At 42.7% G+C, this 17,327-nt stretch overlaps 1 long non-coding RNA gene across 2 annotated transcripts in view; it reads right to left on the bottom strand.

Moving 5' to 3' along the window:
- The window catches only part of LOC137202363 (uncharacterized), a 35,177-nt gene extending 21,906 nt beyond the window's left edge, over nt 1-13,271 (bottom strand). The window contains exons 1-3 of one of the 2 annotated variants that reach the window (XR_010932559.1): nt 12,998-13,271; nt 11,671-11,747; nt 3,931-4,161 (exon numbers count right to left, since the gene is read on the bottom strand). This is a non-coding gene — a long non-coding RNA (uncharacterized lncRNA). Of the gene's footprint in view, nt 1-3,930; nt 4,162-11,670; nt 11,748-12,997 lie in introns of those variants that run through there. The other variant, XR_010932560.1, reaches the window with a different exon arrangement.
- Nucleotides 13,272-17,327: the final 4,056 nt, after the last annotated feature.

Below are 17,327 nucleotides of genomic sequence, written 5' to 3'. Positions count from 1 at the left end.
GAGGATAAGAAAAGGTATCTATGACGAAGTGACACCTCAACTTAGATTTGAAGTACAAGTAGGTACTGAATAGACCATGAGAGGGGAGAAGAGTGTATTCCAGTCAGAGGAAACAGCATGTGCAAAGGCCCTGAGGTAGGAAGGAGTCTGGAGAAACCAACCTGTACAAGAGAAAAGACCTACATTTACTGATGTTTGCAGAGTCTTTCCAGTTAAATGCATGTATTTGTTCTAAATAACTTTATTACAGAGCTGACCAGGTGGCATGTCCCATTCACGGGCAAAGTGCTTCCGCTCAGTGTTACAGGATCTCATTCTTAAGAAGGCACAGACAACTAAGAATCTCCTGACCTTTGAGAAAGTCCTTTAATGTGAAATTCAGACCACAGGAGAAAATAAAGAGGAACTTGGAGAATCAATCTAATTGTCAGGGAGCAGAAAGAAATTTTGAAGTAAAACAACACTATACTAAAATGTCTGGAGAGATCAAAGAAATTATTGTATCCATGACAAAAGAACACGTTGATATCAAAATTAATATTCAAAGAGTAAGAAAGATAGAGCTCTTGGAAATTAAAATTATGACAGCTGAAATGAAAAAACTAATCAATAGACGGGTTGGAAATTAGAGTTGAGGATATCTTCCAGAAAGTATAAAAAAGTCAAAGAGAGAAAATAGGAGAGAAAAGATAAGGAACTAATTCTATCAGTCTTGGAAGTTCAATGGTCTACTGAAAGAGCGTCTAGAAAGAGACAACAGGGGAGAAGAGAGAAAGGAAATCATTAAAGAAATAACATAGGAAAAGATCTTACGAACATGCAAAAATAATAATACTCCTATCGAAAGATGGAATCTGTTTCTCCACCCCGAGTCTAAGCTGGCTGTATGACTTGCTTCATCCAATAGAATAGGGCAGAAGTTCTAGGCTTTCTAGAAGCTCTGTGTATTTCCACTCTTGCTCTTGGGACCACTGCCAACGACTGCTAACCATGCAAACAAGCCTGGCTACCCTATGAGAGACAAGATGGAGCACAGATGGGTGATTGCAGATGAGTACAGCCTAGATCAGCTGAGCCTGGCCAAATCTGTACAACTGCTCAGCAGAGCCCGGAACAAATTACTATCAACAGCTAAATTGTGTGTATGCAACAAAAGCTGTTACAGTGAGCTTCTAATCTGAAATGTGCCACCAGGAGCTCATCCCAATGAATGAATTAAAGGTACATCACTATGAAGTTTCAGAATATTATGGGATAAGGAGAAAATCCTAAAGAAAAAAAACCATCAGGTCACATAAAAAGGAACAGAAATGGGAATGGCACTGAAATTACAACCATGGCAATTATTCAATGGCACTGAAATAGCAACACTAGATGCTGGAAGAGAGTACAGCAGTATCTCTGAAGTTCAGAGGGAAAAATATTTCTCACCTAGATATTTTCTATCCAAACAAGATGTGTTAGTTTTTATTGCTGCCATAACAAAGTACCACAAACTTAGCAGCTTAAAACAGCACAAATTTATGATCTCACAGTTCTGGAGGTCAGACACATGGCAGGCGAGGCTGGTTACTCAGGCGTGAGGCTTGCGAGGCCTAAGTCACGGTGTTGGCACGGCTGTGTTCCTTTCTGAAGTCTCTAGATTGAGAATCCTAGTCCAACCTCACGCAGGTTGTTGACAGAACCAAGTTCCTTTCAGTTTTGGGACACAGATTCCCCCTTTCATTGCAGGCTGTTGGCCAGCGGGGTTGTTCTCCACTTCTAGAAGCTGCCCACATTCCTAGGCTCATGGTTTCCTACGTTTGTCTTCAAAACCAGCAGTGCTGCTTCAAGGTCTTCTCATGCTTCAAACCTCTGTTATCACCCCTGCCTCATCACTCTCGTCAGCCAGAGACAGTTCTCTGCTCTTATGGGTTCGTATGGTTATACTGGGCTCATCTGGGTAGTCTAAAATATCTTCCCCATCTCAAGGTCCATAATCTTAATCATATCTGCAAATTCCCCTTTGTCATGTAATGTAACATATTCACAAATTCTGGAAATTAGGGTGTGGACATTTTTACCTACAAAATTATGAAACAAGTGTAAGGCCAGAATAAAGACGTTGTCTCAAAAATGTAACTTCCCATTTTCTGTTTCTCAGAAAGCTGTTGGAGGACAGCCTCCACCAAACAAGGTAGGAGATGATGAGTAAGACTTGGGACTGGAAGCTAGATGCTGATGAAATGAGGCCCCAAGACGAGACCTCTGTGGCAGGACAAAGAATGACATGTATGAAAACGTTTTCCTGAAGAGGGTTGGGGGAAAGGTGCTGAGTAAGTAAGTCTGGGAATGAGTGGGTCTGGAAGACTAAAGGCAGAGGGAACTGTACAAAAGCCCTGTACTCTAGCAGATCAAGTTGAGCCCCATGTTGGTATGGGTTACCAATACTGAACCCCGTATATGTGTATACTGAAATGAACAAATAAGTAAATGGGTCACAGATGCTAGGATCTAGGTTTCTCATTGTTGGGGTGGGAGATTACAGGTGGGTAATGGGAGAAGGCTGGAATGATACATGTCTTAATGGATTAGAGTTGGAGACATCTGTATGAATGCATGTACGGCTTCATATAGACACAGATGGTTACATATGGAAACATTTATAGGTATATAGCTATATACCAGTTAGTATACAGACATATATTTCCTTGTTCTGTCAGGTGAAAGGGCCTAGAAGCAATGATGCTCTAGTGGCAATGAGCATGCCCAGACCTTAGTTTCTACAGTATTCGCCAATAAAAGGAACCAGGGCTTCTTGGAGAAAAGGTTGATTCTAGGACTGTAGCAGGAAAGGTACAAGATGATTCTGGAACATCTTTTAGTGCCAGAAAGTAAGGAAGTGCTCATACACAAATGAAAAACAACCTATCATGATAAATGATAAAGGTATGTTAGAGGCATACAGGAGCTGACAACAGCTCAACCACAGTTGTCCTGAGCAGCAAAATACTTAAGGTAGTAAAAGTAGTATTGAATTATAACCCAAAGTATAAAAAGAATCCATAAGTTCATACTGATAGAAATAAATGAATGAATAAATAAGTAAATGGGAGAAGAAGAGACGAATCTCCTATGCAGAAGAATCCCAAATAATTTTTGTAGATACTCCATCCTCAAGGTGATGGAGCATAACTCCTTCCTCCTTAAGTGTGGGTTGCACACAGTGACTCTCTTCCAAAGAGTACAGTATAGACAAGGGAAAGAAAAAGTAACTTTACAGTGGAGAAGCCTGGACAAATACCACCTCAATCCAGGTTTCAAGGTTAACGTCAACATTGATAAGTGATATTGATAGTACAATATGCACTTTTGATAGTGTGTGATGAGAATGGCCCTTTACCTCTGTGGTCTTCCTCCCCCAAACTCATAGCCCCAGTCTAATCATGAGAAAAATGTCAGACAAGTCCCAACTGAGGGACATTCTACAAATATCTGACCAGTACTCCTCAAAATGGTTAAGGTCATCAGAAAGAAGGACAGTCGGAGAGATTATCACACCCAAGAGGTACCTAAGGAGACGGGATGACTGTAATATGGATCCTGGATGGGATCCTGGAACAGAGAAAGGACTTTAGGTAAAAAGTAAGGGAATCTGAATAAAGTATGGACTTCAGTTGAGAATGCATTCGTATTGGTTCATTCATCGTGAAGAACATATCATACTGATGTTAAGATATTCATAAAGGAAATTGGGTGTGAGGTATATGGAAACCTTCGTAATATCTTCATGACAAGTTTTTTAAATCTAAAACTCTTCTAAAAGAAAAAAAATATTAAAAAAGAATAGATTGGAACATATTGGGATGTGCTGCAGTAGTGAGGATAATTATTGTTTCGTGAAATTTTTGTTTCCCTTAACCATAAATATATATGTAGACACACACTGGGTCTTGTAAAATACATTTTTTACTGAGGATTGGGTAGGCAAAGTTTGAAAAACACTTCATTAGAGGATTTCTGTTTGCTCTAAAATTTCTTAAAAGTATTCATTTTAAGTTGTTTAGCGAGAAGTCTCATTCATTCAGTAACAATTGTCCAGTGATGAACCACCATGTCCAGAGAACCGTGTTTGGTGCTGTAGGATGTGCCACAGATGAACAAGGCACAGGGCTCCCTCTGCTAGAGAAAGAAGCAGAAAAACAAATACAGGGTCACGCAAGAGGCCGTGAAATAAACGCTAAGGTTTATAAAAGTGCCCTGAAAGCACGGAGGACAAAGGAGTTGGAGTTGATTCAGAGTGTTAGGAAAAGCTGACTAGGAGCTGACAGTTTAGCTAGACTTCAACAAAAATAAGAAGCACTAATGCTTGCTCATCACGTCCTATGTTGCCAGAGTCCCTGCGAGGATATTACACAGATCACCTTCCTTTATCCTCACACGTCTTACTGGCGAGGCGCTGCTTTTACCTCCCCACTTTCCAGATGAGCAAACTGGAGTTAGAGACGTGAGGGAATCGCCCAGGGATGCCCGGCCAGGAAGTGGTGGGGTAAGATCTGTGCCACGTCCTGTGACTTGGAGTTGCTTACCCCACCTATACCGCCTGACTCTATCTTCCTCTAGCTACGGAGTCTGATTTCAGATTTACAGTCCCTCAAAATAGTGTCCATGTCATTGCCTTTGCTACCACTGCCCCTCTTCCTTCTTCCTTCTTGAAACACTCCTACATAACCTTCAGAGCCCAGCTCAGTGGCTACCTCCTTCCTGTAGCTGTTCTCCGTACCATCTCTCCCAGCAGAATTCATGGTTCCCTTGCTTGTAGTAAAGCTTTGGTTGGACAGGCTATCTCCCACACCTCCACCCCGGCCTCCCTACTCAGATCGCGGTCAGTCATCTTTCTCTCTGTGTCTCTGCCTCCCAGCAGAGTATCTGGTACCCGGCTGTTGCCCAATAAATGAGAAGGGAAAGAGGGGAGAACCATAGGATTTCCATGAGTAAATAAGGAGAGACAGGAATACCAAGCTGAGAGTAACACATGAGCAAAAACAGTGGCAAAGTGAGAGGACGGAATGGTCTGGCAGGGATGGAGTGTAAGGCGCCCAGATGCGTGTCGCAGGAGAGATGGATAATTATGCCAGCCTGGGGCTGGATTGTGCAGAACTGGGCTGCTTTGCCAGGAAGCTGGGGCTTTATTCTGTAGACCATGGTGCACCATGGAGGGGTTTCAGAGTCGAGGGACAAGATTTGAACTGAATGACACTTTTCTATTTTATTCTATTTTCTCACCTCTGAAGAGGCTGGAAGACGAGAGAAAATATGAAAACGAATATTTGTCATGTATCTATTATATTTCAGGCACTGACCTAAAATCTTTACATAAGTCTTCTCATTCATTCTCACGCCAACCCAGTACACCAGATACTTCCCCTTGTTTTACGATTGAGAAGATAAAGCTCAGACAGGTTAAGTCATTGATCCAAGATCACACTGTTGAAAAATGGCAGATCTAGGATTTGAACCCAGTTTTGTCCGGTTCCAAAGCACATTTTTCTTCCCATCACATCATCCTGCCTCCTTAAAAAATAGTCCCTCCTCTTCCTTGTGCCTGTTTTCCTTCTTCCCTGACACACTTCCCTTTGCCTTTTTCCTCCTGTTTCCCTAGACCTAAGTGACAACAGGCTGAAGAGAGGGTGACTTGAGCCCTAGCATTAGGGACCACAGTGATGGTTTAATTTCCCTCCTTCCATGGAGGACAGAGATGCCAAGCCTGGAGCAGACCAGCAGGATGCACTGGCCAGGAATACGGTCCCTGGAAATGCTGCAGACGCCCTGGCTTCCAGGAAACTTTCTCATCTTTCAAAGGAGACCTACCCTCCAGCTAGTGAGTAACCCAAGATAGTTAGGTCACCCATTTTAGAGTCCTTGGGTGTCTGCTGGTTTGAAATCTCCTTTTGTGTGTACTTTTTTTTTACTTTCTTTCTAAAACACTTTTTTTTCAAGCCTATCAGAGTAGCCAACAACCACAGAAGGAGTTAAGGACTGAAAAAAAAAAGAAAAGCCAGTCTTCCCTTTCTTGATAATGGTATTATGACTCTGGCATTCCAATTCAAACTTCTCCTAAGTTTTCAAGCAATGGATGCTTTATATGTGCTTGTGATTAAAATATGATGTACCTTAAAAGCCATTCCAGCCTCTTGTGATGTGGTCATAAAAATTATTTCAGCATTCAATATACCTCATTCCCATCATGTCATCTTTGAGACCGTGGCTAGATGAATCATTGGAGAAATGAAACGCTTAGCAGAATGTTTTTCTTTCTGATTGTGGGGCTTATTCGATTAAGGGATAAAAGTAAATTGATCAAATATGTGGATGTTTGGAGTTTATTTTTATCGCTGCTGAACAAATTTTGAAAGGCAGCGATCTGATCTGATTCGATTTTCCTCTCTGTGGTGCGCTGTGAAAGAGGAAGCGCTGGTAAGAAAGGCCTGCTGGCCCGGCCAGGGGCTGAGTGACGGGCAAGCTTCCATTGTCAGTGTTCCTGACCCTGCTGTAAGTGCCCAGATCATAGCAGCGTTAGGAAAGCCCCCTTCTCCAGGAGCACCAGCCATGTCATGACAAGCTGACTTTGGAGCTTTCACGGAGTTCATAAAAAAATCACTTAGCTTTGCAGACTCCGCCTACACAGCCTGTTTCCATGAACATCCTTCCTTTCAACCTGGGGTCCCCACGGCCCGTCCCTCTTCCCACCTCTTGTCTCCTTCACTGTCCCATTACTCAGGTGGTGGAGGTTTTAGGAAAATGAGAAGAGGCAGAGAAAAAGCCAAAGGATGCAGGGGCAGAAAACGGACCATTGGTTTTCATTTCAGCTGCATTCTTAACCCCCGGCCGGCCTCCAGGGGCTCCTGTGGCTGGGGGAGCAGCAGGCTGCCTCCCTGCTCTGAAATCCCCAAGATTCATTAAATGTCATTGTTTTCAAATATTACTAACAACAACAATAACAATAATAATAAATAGTAAAATTGGTTAAGTGTGTTCTTTGTTCTTTGTTCTTTGTTCTTTGTGCCTGAAGTACACTGAGGCCTTACATTCTTTATTGCATTTAATCCTCACAACCACCTTATGACGTAGGTGTTGCTAGTGTACTTACAGATACAGGATAACTGAGGTACAGCAAGTTTTAGTAACTGGCACAAGTAGTGGAACTCGTATTTGAACCTATGCATTTCGACTCTGGGCCCTGGGTGTGTAGTCACTGCATTAAATTGCTCCCCACATACTACAAATGTAATGTTTTGTTGTTAAAATTCAGATGATACATCACTAATTATTAGAGAAATGCAAATCAAAATCACAATTAAGGTATCATCTCACACTGGTCAGAATGGCCATCATTGAAAAGTCTACAATTAACAAATGCTGGAGCGGGTGTGGAGGAAGGGAACCTTCCTACGCTGTTGGTGGGAATGTAAATTGGTGCAGCCACTATGGAGAACAGTATGGAGGTTCCTCAAAAAAAAGTAAAAATGGAGTTACCATATGATCCTGCAATCCCAATCCTGGGCATATATTCCAAAAAAATGATAACACTACTTCAAAAAGATACATGAACCCCAATGTTCATAGAATCACTATTTGCAATAGCCAAGACGTGGAAGCAACCTAAGTGTCCATCGACAGATTAATGGGTAAAGACGATGTGGTGTATACACACGCGCACGCACGCACACACACGCACACGCACTAGAATATTACTCAGCCATAAAAAAGAATGAAATAATGCCACTTGCAGCAGCATGGATGGACCTAAAGATTATCATACTGAGTGAAGTAAGTAAGAGAGAAAGACAAATATTACATGTGGAATCTAAAAAATAATACAAATGGATCTATATACAAAACAGAAACAAACTCATAGACATAGAAAACAAACTTATGGTTTTTGAAGGGGAAAGTCAGGGAGGGATAAATTAGGAGTAAGAGATGAACAAATACACACTACTATACATAAAATAGATAAGCAACAAGGATTTACTGTATAGCACGGAGAACTAAATTCAGTATCTTGTAATAACCTATAATGGAAAATAATCTGAAAAAATATAACTGAATCACTTTACTATATACCTGAATCTAACACAAGATTGTTAATCAACTACATTTCAATTTTTTAAAAATTCAGATGATACACGCGGGCATAATGTGGAAAGTTCAATGTTCCTTCCTTCTCCCTCCACCAATTCTTACCTTCCAGAACATTCTAGCCTGGTTGGCTTAGCCAGGTACTGTCTCCTCCTAACCACTACTGAACAGTGATCCTACGAAGGGGTCCAGATTCCGTAAGGAGCCAAACTACCTGGAGCAAGTGCCTCTGTGAAGGGACACCCCCCAACACAAGTTAGGCAGACCCACACTCACGGAAGGCAAAGGTGTGGGCATGTGTGTGGACATCTTGCCGCAGCCCGAGCTTGGGAAATCCTGGAGCAGCCAGGCTAGGCAGTACTTCTAGAGGACAAGGCCTTCCCAAGGCCTTCCCCCAGCATACAGCACTGACTGTCCCAATGGTCGGCTGACCTGGGAGGTTGAATAAAATCCCTGGGGTCAGGGGAGAAGGGAGAACCTTAGAAAAATAAAAAAATAAACAATCTTATCTCCTTTACTAGGCTGTCCAGCTCCCCCCACTACCACCCACTCTGTACACACACACACACACACACACACACACACACTCACACACTTTAGAGTTCATTTCTCTCTCCCTCTTCTCTTCTGCGCTAGCAGGGGCTATAATGTCATGGTAAAGAGCATTGACCTTGGGGTCAGTTTACCTGTGTTTGATCTGGCTCTGCCGCTTATTAACTGTGTTCTCTTGGTTACATTTCTCACTCTCTGAGCCCCAGTGTGCTCATCTATGAAATGGGATTGATAATGTTTCCACCTCAAGGATGCTGGGAAACTTGGAATTACTACGTGCAAAGCCTGCAGTGCCCAGTCACTGCAGTTGATCAGGAAGTATAGCAATCTTGGCGCAGGTGTAGAAGGGGCAACTAGTTCAGCCTGGAAGGATATGCAAAGGGCTTGGTGTAGTCAGCTTGTGAATCCCTGAGATTGGGAGTTTCTCCTACTCTCCTTCACCCAGGTACCTGGCAGAGGGTCTTGCCCATAGAAGGCACTCTGAAACACTGGCTGACTTGTACTTTGAATAGAACTAAGCTATAAAAGGGTCTGGAACTGGCCATGTGCTCTGATGAGTTAAGAGACTAGGGAGAATTAGGAAGATACTGCTAAGAGTCTGAAAATACCTATTAGTAGAGTCGATAAACATAAACAAAAGAAATTCCTTGTCGGCAATAACACAAGATGCCGGGAGCATGGACCCTTCTTCGGACTTTCTTTTGCAAACAGTTTACAAACAAAAGAAGGGGTGGATGGATGTGGTGGGGCATGAGGAGAAATGCCAGGCTAGTGACTGAAGAGGCCAAACTATTTACAAAAATAGCACTCTTTCTTGCACAATCCACCTCTGAAAATGCATCAGCGAGCACGAGGCTGCTTTAACAGCCAGAGACACAAAGGAAGCTGCTCATCTCGTTAAGTGGCCCTGTCCCACCCAGGCCAACTCAAGTGAAGACGCTTATGGCCTGCCTCCGAGTCAGCATGGAGCGGCAGCCCAGAGCGAATGAAAACTCATCCAGCTGCCCAGTCTAAAGGATGTGGTTGGCCCCAAGCCAGAACATGTTATTAGACTGGAATTTTTTTTCAGGCTCTAAATTTAACCAGCCGGAGTTCTTTTTAAAGTACCATCCTATTCAAACTTTCAAACTGCAGAATTCGCCATTAAATGGGATTTGATTCTAGGCAGAACCCAATGTCCTTGGCTTGGCCCCTTCTCTTGTACAGTACGCCATCCACCCCTGCCGGGCCATCTGCGGTACGTGTCAGCCAAGGGCTGCAGGCGGCGTGCTTGGACAACAGGGATCTCGATAGACTTGACCTCTTCTTGAGGTGACACTGCTAACATCCTTGTAACCCTTAGCAGGCCCAGAGAGAAGAAAGTTCAACAATGGGGGAGAGAGGGAGAAAACAAGTTAGAATGAACTAGGATGTCAGAGAAATAGTATGGGCAATGGGACCACACCTGGAGGGAGGTTTAAAGTACACACACACCTTCCTCTCTCTGCCTGAGGACAGACTCTTGCTGACAGAAGCTTTAGCCAAGAACTCAAGTCACATAAACACTGCCATGCTTGACTTCACTTTAATATGAAAATCCTTCTTTCTTCTTTTTGATAAACAAATAGAGATTGGTGCAATCCAAAGTGGAAATTAAAGTGATGAAAGACAAACTAATATTACATAGTATAATCCTATTTTAGGCATATGTAATACGATCCCACGCACATTTCAAAAATCTAGAAGGATTTATATCAAAGTGTTAACAATAGGTACCTCTATGTGGAATGATTAGAAATGTTTTAAATGCATCTTCTTTTTTCTTATTTGTATTAAAATATCTGTGTAAGTGAACATGAACTGCTCTTGTAATTGGAAAATATTTTTTTAATTTAAAAATTTGACAAGCTGATATATGGCACTGATTGAACTATTTACTCCTCCAAAATGTGTGAAAGGCAGGCGTGATTGATGCCAAGGGTGGAGGTTAAGGCAATGTCTTCAATAACTGAGGTAAATGAGAAACCTTCTGGGAATTGTTCCTTTTCACTGTTCACTGTGCTGATCCAATGTTTGACAATGTCACACACTCAGTAGCCCTTCCCATGTAACATTTTTCTGATGTATAAACTGAGTTTGACATAGCCTCACACTTCGGTTGCCTGTGAAGGATCTTTTATTTAAAAAAATATCGATCATGTATTATTCATATTTTTAACAAGTGATCGAAGCCATAATATCAACTCTGGGTAAACTGTGCTTCACACAGAGTACATGTTGCATGAATGAATAAATGAATGAATGAAAAAACCAAGACAACAAAAGACTTAGTCCTTGCCCTGAAGGAATTCACAATTTAGTTGGAGATATAGAATCAAGTGTATGAAACAACGGAAGGACAGAAAGAAAAAGGGAGTTGTAGAAGGACAGATGGAGAAGGAGGTTAATATTTATTAAATGCCTTCTAAGTGCACATTGGGCTAAATGCTTCCTGTATGGTACCTCATTTAGTCACTCAAGTACCCTATGGTTGTAGGCATCATTTTTTCCATTGAAAAGCCAGGGTTCAGAGAGGATAAATTAGTTCCTAAACACGCCACAGCTGGTAGGAGACTGAACCAGGAGAGGAACTTAGGGTCTCTGGACTCCAAATTAGTGTTGGCTCTGCTCTACCCTGACACCCCTCCCATGCACAGTCTCATGAAGTGAAGAGCGTACTGTGAAGGTGTGTGGCATCCAGCCAGTCCTTGAAAGGAGAGAGCGTGAGGGCTGCAGCTAGCAGGGGATGTCGCCGTGGGGCTGCTACAGCCCCGCCCTTTGAATGGATCCATCTTGCTTCCGTTTGCCCTCAGTAGCACATGAAAGTGGGCTCCAGCACGCTCGGGAGTCTTCTCCATCCTCATCCCAAACTACTCACTCCGACTCATTTCGTGCTTCACATCCCAGCCTACTCCACTCCCCCAGTCCCTGATACTATGGTCACATCTTCCTCTGGTGGCCCCAGAAGTCCCCTCGTACCTGACACTCGGCTCCGTTTCTCCTGCATCCTCCTTCTTCCTGCATCACAATCCAGCCGTTCCCTCCGGTTGTGCTTCCTTGGGGGGTTAAATGAGATAACTTACATTAGCACTGAGCCCAATGCCTGGACGTCATAAACTTTCAGTAACTGTGAGTGCCTGTGATGGTGGGGCCAAACACTACGTAGCGACTGGAGTCACTCGGACTTGGATTCAAATGTTTGCGCTGTCTTTTGACTAGCCTCTGTCTCCTTTCCCTGACTAACATTGTGACCTTGAGCAAATCACCAAACCTCTCTCAGTCTCAGTTTCCTTTTCTGGGAAATAGGAACAATGATAACACTTTGCTTGTAGCGTGGCTGAAAAATTAAATGAGAAAATATACGTGAAGCGCTTAGCACAATGCCAGTCAGAGAGTAAATGACCAATAAACAGTATCATCACGATTAACGGCATTAGTAATTGCATAGTTGCCATGGTTACAGAAACTCTGCCTGGAAAATTGCAGGTCCAGGGTCCCGTAATTCAGCAAAGACCCTTGTGAGTAACACTTTCAATAGTCTTCCCCGGCCGGAAGAGCAGTAGCTAGACTTTTTTAGAATTCAAGACCAAAACATCAAGTGAATTCAGCCCCTTGGAACACAGAGGAGGAGGAAGGATAAAACAGCAGGAATGGGCTTGTGAAATGCAGGATGCATTCGTAGGGTAAGGTATAACGCAATCAGACACTGAATGATTTTCTGGCAGAGGTGTTATAGAAGGAAAACGAGGTTTCATTTAATTAATGAATTAAACATATATTGCCAGTTTTTTGGAATCTAAAGAAGATCATTCTCGTAACTTCCAATCGGACTGGGGACATATTTCCCTAATGAGGTCAACTAATACAATATAAAATGAGCTACATACTTGGAGAATAGAGAAAGGGGCATCAGATATTGACGGGCAAAGGCATAAGTTGAAAATGTTTTGATTTTAAAAATTTGATAAACGCATTCCCAGGAATACATTTATACTGCATTTATAATGCTTTGTCTCGCATGGTCTTGTCCACGGAAGCATCAAGTTTCCAGCTCATTGCAGGATAAATCCAAGCTTAAGGAGATTCCATCAACAATACTCCCTGCTGACTGAGCGCTCTGCTCTCCCAGGCAGCTCCACCTCTCACCGCCTGCAGACACTCTGTGTACATCTGTGATTTCACCTTTACTCGTGACTGATTGACCTAGAAAACTCTCCTCTCCCCTACCCTTCTGGTCCTCGGGAAATATTTACAGATCATTCAATGGTGGCTCCTGGAAGAGATAACAGATGGCTGGAAAACTCACCAGCAGGATCAGTAGATCTGAGTCACCAGTTTTTTTTCCTACTCCTTGCATGCTTTCGAAAATAACATTTCCCGATTCTTTCTGTTTAGCCAATGTGGTCACCATCACGTCCCCGGTTAGATGGTCCTAGCCTTTAGAAGGCCCATGCCCTGAGCTCAGGTCTAAGTAAGGACACACAGGCTGGACTGAGGACCCTGGCCCATGCTGCCACAGGTTTGGGTTAGGGCCTCTCCATGGGGAGACCGTGCTGCACTGCCCTCCTGAATTACACAGTCCCAGGTTTTTCTAAGCCTGGCTTCTTGTAAGATGTCCTTATTATCATACTTTGCGTCAGAGAGACTTGGCAGAGACGATTGGAAGCCAAGAGACAAAGGAATTTCAGCCCTCAATGTGGTCCAGATCCCAAAAGGCCAAGGTCAACAATGAGTGGGCAACAGGAAAGATGGGAGAGAGGTGCTGTCGGATTGAGGTTGGTGTCCATCCCAGGGCCCCCGTACCCACTCCTCTGCTGCTGACATGCCTCAGCTGCCTCCTTCTCCAGGGAGAGGGCCTCGCTAAACAGGTGACATCCACTCTGAAGATGAGGGTGGAGAGGGGAGGAGAGCCAGAACGTCGTGACTGCTGGGCACGGAGATGCGGGGCTGTAAGTCCTGTTCCAGAGCTCCCGGCACCAGGCTGAAGCCCATCCCTCGCTCCAGCTTCCTTCCCCTGCCCTAACCTACTTACTCCTTCCTCCCAAGAACATTCCCTCAATACATTGCTTTCACAAGAATCCTTATCTTAGGATCCACTTCTAGAGAATTCTCACTACGACAGGCACCGAACAGCTAAGGACCAAATCTGGGGTCAAAGTGGAAGATACATTTTTAGGAAAATAATTTAATTGCAGGTGTCACTGTGTCATGGAGCAAGAATTGCTAGAATTGCTAGTGTTTTTCTGGACTTCTCCTGAACATGGCATCAAGAGCCACTCTTCTGGGGCACAGGCTCAAAGGGCCAATGTGAGGTCTGCCCTGGGTTGATAAAATGTTTAAGTTGGACTGAACAAAGATGGAAACAAATTACAAGTGGCTCATTGTCCCATGATCCAAAACAAAACAAAACAAACTGCTATGAGCATTTTGGTGTATTTCTTTCGAGATTTTTACTGCACGCAATTTTAATTACATTCCATGTATAATTTAGTGGTGATTTTTCACTTGATATTAAATATAAGCATTTTTACTAAGTTATTAAACTGTCTCATGCTCCCTATTTTAGTAGCTGCATACTATACTATCATTGGGGGTATCACAATTTACTTAAAGATTGCCTTACAATTGGCCAGTTATGCAGAAAGCTTTAACTGTATTTAGTATTACGCCTTTAGTATAGATCCCCATAAGTGAAATTACTGGGTCAAAAACATGCATATTTTTAGGCTTATAAGACATTTATTTCCCTAAGGATTGTATATATTTACCATTTCACCAATAATACGTGTATTTATTACACCCTACTACCTCCCACCATAAGTATAAATTTTGCTTTCTAATGTCATAGGAAAGTAACGTTTCAGCGTCATTTAAATTTCTATTTCATTGTTTGCATATAAAGTTGGATATTTTCCCACATTATGTTTACTCATAAGCATCTTTCTGTCAGTGTTTTAGTTGGGCCCTTCGGCTATCTAGCTTTTAGGATCACACGTTCTTCTTTTCAATGTAGATGAACTCTTTATGCGCCAAAGATATTAACACTTTTGTCATATGTCTTACAAATATTTTCTCCCATTTCTCTTGCTCTTCATTTTCTAGTATTCCCTTTAAACATGCGGACATATTATATTTTTATTCACTCAAATCTATTGATATTTTCCTTTGTGATTTATTGCTATTGTTTTTAAACTTAGTAACAAAACCATTTTGGGTTTTAAAAGATGATAGCAAAATGTGAATAGCTGTTGACTTTCTCAGGATTAAAGAATGGTTGATTGTTCTTTTTTCTCTCTTTTTCTTATATTTTCTAAGTATTCTGTAATGACTTGATTTTTTCCTGTAATGAGGGAAACTTTAATGTATTTCCTAACATTTCTTTTTTTTAACATTAAGTTTATTTTAGGAAGAGCTGAATTTTTTGAATTCTCCGGAGATTTTGTCATTGACAATGTTGAAATTAGCAATTGCTATGTGACAAATCAGCCTGAAACCCAGTAGCTTAAGACAACAGTCATGTATTATTATACTTTGTGTGTCTGTGGGTCGTCTGGGGGTGAGATGATCTTGGCTGGGCTCTCTCATGTGTCTGCAGATGGAGTGGCGGGCTCCGTGGATCAGAGTTTGCTGCTAAGCTGGGGCAGCTCTGCTCCACATGTCTCTCATACCCCTCCTGGGATCCAGACAGCTCAGGCATGTTCTTCACCTGGCAGCGGTAGAAGCTCAAGGGCTAATTTAAACACACAAGGCCCCTGAAGATGTAGGTCCACCTTCCCTTCTCCCTTATTCGTTTAACCGTGTCACCAGGGATAGAGAAATATACTCTGTCTTTACTGGAGGGGCTCCAAAGTCGCAGGAAGGAAGAATAAAGAATTGGGCTCAATAATGCAATCAGTCTATTATAGGTAAGAATAGATTTTTATCTCTTTACTTATATTTACAAAGAGATGTCTATTTACATCTGGCTTGGCTTATCAACAAAAAATTGTCTTTTTTCTTTCAAATGGCATATTACAAATTGATAGAGGATCTTCCCTAAATATTGCACAAAGGGAAACATCCAGTTCCAGACCAAGTAATTAAAGGAAAAAAAAAGCAGCTTCTTGTTCAGACATCAGACTCCAAGGACCTTGGCAAAGGCGCGAGATGGAAAAGCAAGCTGGGGGTCTCCAAATGCCCCATTTATGAGTAAGCACCCACTGGGGCATCTCAGCACAGAAACAAATGGGCCCCAGGGAGAGGCTTTCTTTTGTGCCTTCAGACTCTGAACAGCCGTCAAGAGCCGTGGGCTCTGATCACAGCAAGTAAATTGGAACCGGCAGGTGCAGTGACAAAGGCAATTCCTACGAGAGGCCTATTTACACTGATATCAGATGTCTGAGACGGCAGGTGTGCACAAACAAAAGCGAGACACGCAGGAAGCTCCGCCCATGTCACCAGTGTCCTAGTTTGGACCAGGTTTAACGCAGACATTGTCCTTCTCATCCCCGTGGGGACCTGCTGGCTAGGGGACCATCGTAAGAGTGGCTGAGATGGCAATGTTAATATTCTTGGACATTCACAAAGCACCTCATAGTTTCTAAAGGACTTTCATAAGCTTCATTTCATGTAAGTCTCACAATAACCATTCAAAAATATATAGTAATGTTTATTCTCTTTTATATTGAAGGAAATGTAGTTTAACTACCATAAGCCGGATGAAAAAATGGTTTGAGTCACAATAGTTTAAATACTTTGTAAGTCCCTTTTGTGGTAAATAAAGAAGCGACGTGTCTGTGGTCCAAGAATTATCGTCAAGCAAATGTAACTTCCTTGAGATATTGCCAGCAATGGACTTCAGGATGTGAAGTCAGATGAGGCCAGAGGCAGGAGGAGGGGGTCCCAAGACAGCCCTAGGATCCCTAGGGCTGGGATCCCATGCCTGGGGCCGAGGAGTGAGAGAAACAGACTGACCTGACTTCATGGCCTGGCCGCTCTCTTCTCTTCAAAGCTCTCACTCAGACCTGAGGTCAAAGGTTTAATTGTATTTCCTGCTGATCCTTTCAGAATACTAATGGACTACTTAAAGAGCTCGCTGGCTAAAAGCCCTACTGCTTTTAGAAAGGGGGAGCTTTTAAAGAAGAGGGTTTCGTTAAGTGGGCGCTCTGGAATTTTCCATTTATACGAAAAGGGTGTTTAATACTCAAGAGGGTATTTGTCATTTGGGGGAAAGGTTAAGTCAATTATTTTGTCTGGAGATGAAAAAGATGGAGCGTCAGCTTAATAACAGACTTCAGGTCTATGAGAAGCAGTTTTGGGGAAGATGGCGGCCACCTGTCCATCCTCTCCAAAGCAGAAGAAGAATCGGGCTTTTGTCGAGGGAAGAAGGTCTAAGTGAGGCCAATGGAAAAGCTGTTGGGCTGCAGCATTGAGCGGCCCTGCTTCTGTAGATTATCAGTAGAATCCCTCCAGTGGAAGCTCATGAGGAAGGGAGGTTGGCTGGTGAGCCTTAGATGCTTTTTTTTGGTTTCCTGACTCTGAGATTTGCTGCTGTGAGATAAAATTGGGACAGTAAAAGCCAAGGAGTGCTGAGACCTAGATATAGGTCCTGATTGCTGTTTACTTCTTGAGTATAAGATACTATTTTCCTGGACCTC

The sequence above is a fragment of the Pseudorca crassidens genome, chromosome 11 (genome assembly GCF_039906515.1).
Source record: "Pseudorca crassidens isolate mPseCra1 chromosome 11, mPseCra1.hap1, whole genome shotgun sequence".
NCBI lineage: Eukaryota > Metazoa > Chordata > Mammalia > Artiodactyla > Delphinidae > Pseudorca > Pseudorca crassidens.
Note: the sequence above shows the minus strand (reverse complement) of the source record. Positions and strands in the feature narration are given on the sequence as shown.